General features: G+C 34.6%; 1 long non-coding RNA gene across 2 annotated transcripts; it reads right to left on the bottom strand.

The window, feature by feature from the left end:
- Positions 1–364: 364 nt before the first annotated feature.
- On the bottom strand, positions 365–2,323 carry LOC149819965 (uncharacterized). 2 transcript variants are annotated; one of them, XR_016426612.1, is made up of 3 exons: positions 2,110–2,323; positions 1,684–1,790; positions 365–785 (listed from the first exon to the last, which is right to left on the bottom strand). It is a non-coding gene; the product is annotated as an uncharacterized LOC149819965 (long non-coding RNA). The 2 variants fall into 2 exon arrangements; XR_016426611.1 differs by lacking the exon at positions 2,110–2,323 and having other exon boundaries at positions 1,684–2,073.
- Positions 2,324–8,779: the final 6,456 nt, after the last annotated feature.

The following is an 8,779-nucleotide window of genomic DNA, read 5'->3' as shown; positions in this document are numbered from 1 at the left end:
CGACCCCAATTGTTTGGGATGAAGGCGTTGTTGTTGTTGTACAAATAGAACAGAAGATTATTGTTATTTTCTTTGTGACTTGATTGAAAGTGGCTGGAAAAGTTACATATAGAGTATTAAAGCCAATATGACCTCTTGTTAATGGGCAAATGTATAAAAGATCGTGTTTGTTGTTTTGATTCTACACAACAAACTAAGACTGCATTCATGTACAAATCCACCACCAATTGATTAAAGCATGACGATAGGAATGATTTTGGGGTTGACTCGATCTTGTTCAAAATGAATCACAAGTGAGCAACAATAACAATGTATATGACCATCACATCCACAACCATCTTCCACACTGCATCCACGACGTATATGAGCAACAATTGCAAATTTTTTAACTGAACATTCTGAGTGGCTCAAGGTGAGGCAATAGAAACTCAAAAATAAAATTACACAAAGCCCATCCCATCAATGACATTTTTATGGTCTCTGCATCAAGCTCTTGGGAGAACAATAAATGATGCTTGCCATGAACTCGAAGATACCAAATAATTATACAAATGACAGATAGAACGCTAGGGGATACATTTTGAAGGCAATCATGTATCGTTCTCATTGATTTCTTGGAAGAAGGCCTTGGCTGCTTCATATGTAGACCAACAGATGGTTGTAGCAGGTGCATGGAATAGCATTATTGGACTCCATCCTTTCATCAAACCAGCATAACCCTCTTTCTAAACAATCATTTGGATCACATTTCCAATTGAGCTGCTAGTGAATCTATCGCAGACGCCCTGAAACAAAAACATGGCACAATTATCTAAACGCTGGCCAGGTTGAATAGCAAGAGGATTTTGGAATGTCGAGCACTACAGAGCTATAACAATGAGGCTCACTAACCAGAAACGACTAACACATCATATAAAATGACCAAGATGGTAAATATACTGCAAAAAAACAACAGAAAAACAGTAGTTTTGCACTGATCAATTTGCTCTATATCAATATATTAGCATAAAACCAGAGATAGCACGAAAAGCTTTTTGGCAAGTAAAACACATGAATTTGTCATCCCTTGGTTAAGATGCTACAACCGGACAACTATTTGTTGTCACATCCCTAGGAATGCCACTTTTGTAGACACAATGTTACTTTACACTTCCACTAGCTGTCACTCAATTATTTAATACCGATTTAACCTTAACGCAATTTCTACAAGGACAGCTCTGTTATTTTCTTCAACCAAAACATTTGACACAATGCATTAATTTCCTCTTACCAGGCAGCAATGACGGCCATAACTGTTACCCATGTTCTTTAATAGCTACAACATTTCGAAGTTATTGCAGCAACAAGAAAATAAATAATGTAGTTCTCTCAGGATCCCATTGTTTTTTCATGAAAAATCAAAATTATGATGAGACTGCTTCAAGGGGAGCTTACTTTTAGAAGCAAGATAGCAATAAATTGCTCTGATGCATAATAAAGTCATAAAATACTATTCATCAGATGAGATACTAGGAACAATTGCATTTCAAAACAAAACTAAAGAAATATCGACACTTATAACACAATAACAAACATATTTCCAATTCAATAGCCATCATTTGAACTAGAAATGGTACCAAGAAAACAAAAGATGGATAGAAAAAAAAACACAAAAGAAAAAAAGCATCAAGACCATTGACGTACCTCCAGCCCATCTGAACAATGGTACCAAGAACTACGCGTTAGGATCACGACTGCAACCCGGAATCAGATTCTCCAAAACACCATCTTTGTTTACGGCATCAAAGAAACTAAAAGTTTCAAATGGAACGAAACAAATTAAGAAAGACCGATCAAATTCATGAAACAAGATAAAAGCAACATCGTTCTAAAATACAATCATTTGAGATTTTTTTACAGGGTCAGGTCTGGGTGTGCCCACCCTGACCCGACCTTACACAGGTTTAGGGTTTAAGAAATGGAGGAGTACGACCCATTTTAGGCATCGCAATAGGGAGAGAGATCGATTGAGAGATAGGGCTCGGGCGAGGCCCGACTCGCTTGATGCTCGAGATAGGAGAGGGAGACAGGGTTGCAGAGAGAAGAAGAAGAAGAAGAAGAGATCCTCACGAAAGGGGCAGGGTCGCGATTGGGGCAGGAGGAGCGACCGGATGAAGGGGCAGGGAGAGCGACGGGGAATACGGTGGTGAGGATGCGACGGTATGAGCAGGAGCAATGGGGGCAGATGGTGGCGACGGGCGCAACGACGGTGGCAGGCGGGCACAGCGACGACCAACCGAGAGAGGAGCTGGAGGAGAAGACGGATGGGCGACGGAGAGGAGCAGGAGAGAGAGAGAAGGATTTGAAAAGAAAATGGGGTTTAAGTAATCGGTATCCGTTGGATCTGAACGGCTTACAACATTAAGTTTGATTTATGGCCAAACTTGTTTAGCACGTACCCGTTATATATATATAGTATTTAACCATTGAGCTATTTGAATTTCGTGTGATGCATAATATGCCTTCACCTAGGATTAGCTTCGCACACTACATTATAACAAGTTATTGCCGACGATATTTATATGATTTACAGTAGCCAATAACACCACCGTATTGTCGGCTTTTTACGGTTGTTTATATTAATTTTTGTGTTGATATTTATATATGGTTGTGTATCTAAAATCAAATTCAACAATATGAGCAGTCAGTTCTAGAATGTGGTAGGTAATAAGAATTAAAGGCCACAATATTTATTGTCGGCCATACTAATTAAAATCGATGATAAATATTGTCGCCTATATTATTAAAAGTCGATGATAAATATTGCCAGTTATATTTTAAAAGTCGATAATTATCATCATAGATATATTGAAAAAACATATAAGTTCAAATAGTTGATGATAAATATCATTGTTTATAGTAATTAAATAAGATTATAGATATCGTAGAATAAATTTAATAACATCGACGATATTTATCGCCAGTTATCTCTTAAAGGTGACGATAATTATCAACATATTTATATTAAAAATATATATGTCAAAAATATTCGACATTAAATATTGTCAAGTATAGATTAAACTCGATGATAATTATCATCGTATATATATATTGAAAAGTCATATATGTTCAAATAGCCGATAATAAATATCATCGATTAGATTAAGAAAATCGACAATAAATATAGTTGTTAGTAACTTTGATATACTCTTTTTTTAATTATATTTCTACTAGCGTAGTTTTTACATGAAATCATGCAAATTTGCATAGAACTTCTACATAGTTTAATGAAAATGCACTTAATTAGACGAAAAATTGCATGGAATAGTATGAATTTACATAAAACTTTTGCATATTTTGATGAAAATTCACTCAATTAGAAGAAAATACACATGTAATCATGCGAATTTTCATAAAACTTCTGCATAGTTTGATGAAAATTTACACAGTTTTTGAAAAATTCATATGGAATCATGTGGATTTCTCTACTCTTACAGAAATTGTTCTTCGATTATTATATAACACTTTAATTATTACAGAACACTTCAATTATTATAGAAAAATATAACACTTCAAACTCTCCTATTACAAAACACTTCAAACACACTTCCAACATCTATTCAAATTTCAAAATTTTCTATTATTATAGAAATTGCTCTTCAATTTAAATAACCAGGCATATACAATTGAAAATAGTCCATAAAAGCAATTATTACAATAATTTTAATAATGTACAATAAAAAGTTTCATCGATAATCAGTAAAATGTAAGAATGTGCACTATATCCTCAACAGAACATTTTATGTTTGATCAACCTTAATAGCAGAAATAGAAAATAAGCTTCAATTGTTACAAACTCCAAATCATCAATCAAACATTAAAATCCATTATGAACTTTTTTTCATTCACTTTCTTTTTATCAAAAAAAAAAAAAACAAGGACAAATCAAAATCATCAAAATCCAGCATGTGTCCATAACTGCATAAAAAATATTGAACATGAGGATTTGAGTGCAATATGAAAAATCATAGAACATAGAAAACATAATATATATTTAGCGAACGGACTTGAGCAGCTAACTACGTAAAGATGAATGCATGAAGAAAAAGTTATTAAACTTGCATTACAATATCTTTTAGTTGGTATGAAAAAATAGTAAAATACTATCATGTTATTATTCAAAATTGAAATTGTTTAATAATACCTTTTAGTTTGAACTTCATGATTGCTCTAAAATTGTTGCAACCATTCTCTCAAAATGTGTCAGCCTAGCTTTCATTCTCGGCCTAGCTTGCATATTAACCATTGTACACTTTAAGGTGCTCAACTCTTTTTTGATGGTGTCCAACTCTTCTTTGGTGGTTGTCAACTCTTCTTTGATGGTCGTCAATTCTTTCTGAGTTGATTCTAGTGCATGCATAAGGGCATTGTTCGATGTATTGGTAGAAGATGATACTTGAGTAGGTATGGTACAACTCTCCATGCCTCTGACATAGCCAGGTCGTCTACCAAAGACCTCTTTAAGTATTGCATAATCTTTTATATTTGAGTCCTACGATGCTAACTGTATCATCTCATGTTGCAACACGAATATATACTTGAATTAGTTATAGTCAAAAGACATTTACATATACATGACCATGAAATGATTCAGTTACTTACATAATTTTTTAATACAGTATTGCTCAAAAAGTTGTCATTGGCATTTGTATGGGTTGATCTATACATCTCAATCAATCCAAATTCTTCTCGTAAAACATTGCTCTAAATATGAGAGATCAAAATTAAGTTATGATTTATAGTCATATAGAAATGAACCGATCTCTCTAACATAAACAAATTTTCACCATACACCTACAAAATCAAATTATTATACCTTCTCTCTTCGATGTCGCATATATGATTTTTCCCTACTAGTATGACTGACCTTTAATCCAGCTCAATTGGATTTGTTTCTTTCACACTTGGCCCGGATGAAATGAAGATCAGTCATTATAAATATATATATTGACTACTTATATCCTTCAACGGGTAGTTTACCATCCATTTTGGATTGTTGAATAATTTATTGCACATATCCTTCCACCGCACATTCTAAATATGCTTTGCAACATTGGCTATGACTTTAGTCACATATCCCTTACATATATTGTTGTAATCACGGTAGATCTCTCTATAGGCTCGAGCAAACTAAATGTTCAAGGTTGTCTTGTCCTCTAATCGATTAATGTTCAAAATAAAGTCAAATTAAAACATATAACAAAACAACTAGGAGATAAGGGTTGATACACTTTGTTAAAATAGAAAATATAGGTATTACTACAATAGGGCGTGTACCACTATCAAGTCTTGCAACTTCTTTTTGCATACTTTGGGCACCTTCTTTCAACACATAAAAAAGTTATGCATGCTCATGCACAATGCATATCACCCGCCCAATAAATATAGGAGCATTTGGGCACTCTGTTGTCTATTATCCATCTGGGATACTAGGTTGGATAAGGATTTTTTGCCTCAATAGTGCAAACCTCATGCACATGTTCTTTCCCCGAGGTACCCTCGTAGATGGTGTGGCTACATGAACAAGTACATATAGTTAAAATAGATTGAATAAAGGTGACATATGAAGAAAGAGACATAATTAACATGAAAATGACTACTTTACATCCAAAATTGCTCGATGCACCATGGTTAGGGGATGGTGCCTCCGGGGAAGATCGTCGTTTGACTCATCAAAAGAAGATGTTGTGTCCCTCAACTCTGTGTGTCATCGCCAAGACAAGTGATTGGAGGCACCGAAGTACTCACAGCAGCCACCCTGTTATGTGAACCTTGCACAAATCATTTATGTCCTCTTGTCATTTGTTTCTTATAAAAAATGGCATTTGATAAGCAAAATAATAGTTTATACGCAGTTATATATATATGGTGAATTTGTTTGAATGAATACATTCAGATGAATCAAATACTTGCAATCTCAAAAATACTTAAACGGGCTTAACAACAGTTCAGACATAGCATGACAGCTCAATGAAGATATGACTAAGCATAATTTACATAAGTGGCTTTTAAAGGTGTAAACACCATTGTAAGGTTAAATGCATAGAAAGCTAAGGCACATTTGTGCTAATAATGAGGATCTGACACTGAGAACTGAACAAAAAAAACTAGCTTTGACCTACAACTCCAAGTTGTTTGACTAGAAATCCTAATTCAAAAACTCAAGCAAAATCTGCAATTATATAACCAACAAACATGATGCAGTAAAATTAAAAAGCCATAATAAAATTGTCAAAGAGTAACAAAAGCACAAGATGTGAACATTAAATAGATGTGTCTATCTTTACAAAAAATTCAGCTCTTATCCATCTTGCAACCCCTAGCTAATACACAAGCATCAAACAAATGAATAAAGTTACTAGTTCAAGCCTTAGGACAAAGAAAAAACATCGTTTTATAATAAACATGCACGTCTGACATGAAACAATGAAAGAAAAATGTAGATATCACATTCCTTGGCCACAATGAGCATGAAAAATTCAAAAAAGGCAAGAAAAAAAATAGAGCCACGAGAAATCACAGAAGGATAGGGTGAAACCCGAGATAGAAAGATAATGGAAATTGATAGAATCAAACCACAAAAGTCTATATTCCACTAATTTCACTACTTTTGGGATTATTTTTTCTATAAAAGTTAACTTGACATCAAAGAGAATAGTAATTAGTCTCCCTGTGATAATCAAGTTGTTTATAGGCACTTATGCTCTATTTGAGAGCTCTAATTGGTAGTGAAATGCCAAATCTAAGATTTGGTAGTATTGGGAATTGAAAATTCATGTAGGTGTTTAGGAGTTGTTATTTGACAATCAATTGGAGTTGGCATCTCCTTGCCAACTACCATCTCCCAAATAACACAATTCATTGCAAACAACCAGCAATAACGGCAAACATGTTCATCATCAAGTCATTTTCAATTCCATAGAAGTGACCCGAAAATGAGGACATCTATATAACGAGGCACTCATTTTAGAAGAGAAAAACCTGAACACATGGATGAAACTGCAACTGGATTCTACAAACAATAAAATGCCTAGTTTTTCTAGAATCCTCAACAATAAACACACAAAATAGCTTCAAAAAATTAGGGATTTGTTTGAAGTATGAAAAAATTACAGCAGAAAAAATAATCTTAAGTAAACTTAAGGGTTTTATTGAAGTATCTCTCATGTTGTTTTCTGTAAGCTCAACACAATGTATGCAAATGCTTACAATAAATTAATATTCAAACATGCATCTTTTACGATATATATTACCAAGAGCCCCAAATAGTAAAACAAGAAAACTCATCTCTAGGTTTTCTGCAACCCCATGGCAATAAAATCCCTAGAAATCTTCAGAAAAAATTGGAGTGTTGCTGAATCACAGAAAAACAATATCCTAAAACCCTCAAATAAGAAAAAAGAAGGAAAAAAAACCTTTGTGGGTTTTGGCAAAGAGGGGTTGCTCAATCTTCAAGTTGTGGATGTAGTGATTAAGGGTAGAGAAGGAAGTCCTCTTGAGCAATGGTGGCAGACTCTGCTTAGAGAGAGAGCTCGTTGTGGATGTGGTGATTGAGGGTAGAGAAGAAGTCCTCTAGAGCAATAGTGGTGGACTCCACTAAGAGAGAGAGAGAGCTCAGTTGAGAGATAAATCGGGCTGCGATGGTGGTGGCCGGAGAGAGGTCACCAACGCTGGCGATGGTGATGGACGAAGGGAGCTTAGAAGAAATAGGGCAACGAGAAGAGAGATGTGAGGTTTTTCGAAGGGAACGAAAAGAAAAAAGCATGGAGGGCTCCCACTAAAACCTAAAACTTTAATATCAAAGACGATATTTATTATTGATTGTGTATCGTATATTGATGACGATAATTATCATCATCTAGCTTATTAACGACAATAATTATTGTGTATTACCTCATTTTTAGGACCTTTTTACCCTTCGAGCTAGTGGATTTCCATAGTTTTGCGCATTACATCTTGATGCTATCCTGATCCTGCCAAATATCACTAAAAACAACATTTACATGATTTTCAATGTAATTCATGAATTTCATATGATATTTGATGCAAAACTCTCACCACTTTCAGTGAGACAACACATAGAGTAGCACTACCTCTCCAGCATTCACAGATACATGACGTATTTCATGTATTTATATTGTAGAAGTATATACATGACCCCCCTCATATCATACAATATGAAGACGTGGATATTAGAAAGGATCTTACTATGGAGGAAAGACAAGTCAAGATTCTAGATAGAAAAGAGCAGGTACTAAGAACCAAGACCATTCCTTTGGTCAAGGAACGATGGCAACACCATGGCATCGAAGAATGCACATAGGAACTCGAAGGTGGTATACGAGAAAAATACTCACACTTGTTTGAATAGTCTTGTAATAAATTTTGGAGACAAAATTCCTTCAAGGGGGAAGGATGTTTTGACACCACGAGTACACTGGATGGGTGATCATAATATACTATAAAATAATGTATTGACTACCACATTGGTGTAATTGGTGTTTTTGCCATGAAGGCAAATACATTTTGTTGTTGATGCTAATGATAACATGAACTAGGTTCTCCAGTTCTTTGCATGAGAGTTCAAGGAAATTCTGATAACAGGCAATTCTTTGCATGAGAGTTCTTTACACTCCCTAGATTTGTACATGTTCAAAACATTGTCATTTTATCATATATTTTCCACTCTCTAAATTGTGAAGATAAAAAAACACCACTGTAAGTAATTCTTTCCAGAAAA

Source organism: Nuphar pumila, chromosome 12 (assembly GCF_984573655.1).
Source record: "Nuphar pumila chromosome 12, dmNupPumi1.hap1.1, whole genome shotgun sequence".
NCBI classification, from domain to species: Eukaryota; Viridiplantae; Streptophyta; class Magnoliopsida; order Nymphaeales; family Nymphaeaceae; genus Nuphar; species Nuphar pumila.
This window is presented reverse-complemented; position numbering and strand designations above follow the sequence as displayed.